At 39.8% G+C, this 2266-nt stretch overlaps 1 non-coding gene across 1 annotated transcript; it reads right to left on the bottom strand.

Annotated features, from left to right (window-relative positions):
- Positions 1-272: 272 nt before the first annotated feature.
- Positions 273-344, bottom strand: trnae-uuc (transfer RNA glutamic acid (anticodon UUC)). The gene has a single exon. It is a non-coding gene; the product is annotated as a tRNA-Glu (tRNA).
- Between the last annotated feature and the right edge of the window lie 1922 nt (positions 345-2266).

The following is a 2266-nucleotide window of genomic DNA, read 5'->3' as shown; positions in this document are numbered from 1 at the left end:
AATGTGAGGAAGCACTTTTTGCTTTACCTGCTGCATTGCAACTGCAATGTCTGTCCACAAGTGTGGTGGAAGCAGAGACAATCAATGATTTCAATAGGAAATTGGAGAAACACTTGAAGGAAACAAACTTGCTCCAGGGTGACGCCAATCAAGTGGGAGAATGAATCTGATTGGATGATAAGAATATTTTATCAATTTCAATTCTGTCAAAGCTTTGACATGTTTTTCGTTTGGAAAATACTGCAACATAAAGTAAACCTGCAATTTAAGGTTGCGATGGCCGAGAATCGAACCCAGGTCAACCGCTTGAAAAGCAGCTATGCTCACCACTATACCACCATCGCTTACTGTACTGCGCTGATCCAGCGTTTTGATTAATAGAATGCTGTACAATGGTTTCAACTAGCACCTGAGCAACACGATTATGTTCACAGAAACACAATACTGTGAATGCTGGAAATCTGAAATAAAATCAGAAAGTGCTGCAAATATTCTGATCAATGGTCACTCACCTGAAACGTTAACTCTGCTTCTCTCTCCACAGATGCTGCCAGACCTACTGAGTATTTCCAGCATTTCTTATTATTATTTCAGATTTCCAGCATCTGCAGTATTTTGCTTTTATTTTAGAGTTTAGTAGCGAACTGATCCTTTTTGCTTACTGGGCAGAACTATGCAGTGGAGTGACGCAGAAAACTGTACGAAGAACAATGTTTTTAACGGGCCCACAATTTCGAAGTTTAAGGAGGACAAAATACACAGCAATGTATGCATATAGTAAAGAGCTGTAAGTTTCAGGTAGATGTTACCTGAACAGAGGTGAGACAGAGAATACCCAACCCGTCTCACCTTTAGATTCCTGACCAAGATAGACCGACAAGGTACAAACTCAAGTTATGTGACCATGTCAGAGAGTTTATTAGGCTTAACCAAGATGTACAAAGTTAATACTTAACAATGGTAATAGATATTCAGTAACACACAACACCCGTTCTTGTTTCTGTGCTTGCTGCCGCACGGACTTCTCTCCTTCTTCATCCCTTGCTGTGTTTTTTGACTATATTCTATCTTCTCCTTTTAAGTACCAACGATCTTCTGTTGACCCCTCTCCAAGTGTGCTGACGATGTCCTGTAACACCCTTTCTTTTATCCTTCTTGTGGTGCAAGGATGTTACCATATTAGTTTTGAATTGTTCCAAGTGTCCTAATTGGTCCAGGTTGACATCATTGTTTGACACTAGTTAGTTAATGGTTGAATCTACACACAGTACAGATGTTTCCCGATTCTTTCTATTTTAGCAAGGATCCTAAAGGTTACATTCTTACTGATCCCAGACATTTTTTTCTTTAATTCTGCCTTTATCTCATCTCTCTCCATGCAAGGAGTGCTGGTGACTCTCCCATTGTTCTCACAAAAAGGTTTAAACAAAGTATAGCCTTGAAAACACATTTCATAATAAAGCAAGCAACAGATCAAACAGACTTCAATATATTGATGTACAAAGCATATCATTAATCCTATTATTTTAGCTGTCCTTATTTGTCACAAAAGTAAAATATGTCACGGTCCATCGCGACCACTTTGTGGATTCTCCTCCAGCTACATGACTTGCCTTTTTTTTGCCTATGGCTACGTGCATCTTCCACACTGACACATCTCTCAACATGACATTTTAACATAGTTCAGTGAAGATGACCGTCATGCTTCACAATCCAACCTTAACATTGCAGTTCTTGCATAAATGTAAGCCATGAAAATACTCTAAACTTTATACAGCTGTGAGCAGTGTTCAGGTGATACAGAAAATCTGGTGCGTTGGGCAGAGACAATCAGTTAATCTATCAAAGTCTCTTGAAGTTATGCTCCTATCTATACTACTTACAACACAACTATTCTTATGCTATTGAAAAGCTTGGATAGATGGCTCTGGATTGTGTTATTTGAGTAGGTGGTTGTTCTCCTTCCAGCAATGTGGATTGAGGGGAGATCTGATGCAGGTGTAGGTAAGTTAGACAAGGATAACCCGTTCCCATTAGTTGATGGTACAAGGACTAGGAGACACAGATTGATGGTTTTGGGAAAGAGATGCCGGGAAATGTGAGGAAGCACTTTTTGCTTTACCTGCTGCATTGCAACTGCAATGTCTGTCCACAAGTGTGGTGGAAGCAGAGACAATCAATGATTTCAATAGGAAATTGGAGAAACACTTGAAGGAAACAAACTTGCTCCAGGGTGACGCCAATCAAGTGGGAGAATGAATCTGAT

Source organism: Heterodontus francisci, chromosome 45 (assembly GCF_036365525.1).
Source record: "Heterodontus francisci isolate sHetFra1 chromosome 45, sHetFra1.hap1, whole genome shotgun sequence".
NCBI classification, from domain to species: domain Eukaryota; kingdom Metazoa; phylum Chordata; class Chondrichthyes; order Heterodontiformes; family Heterodontidae; genus Heterodontus; species Heterodontus francisci.
This window is presented reverse-complemented; position numbering and strand designations above follow the sequence as displayed.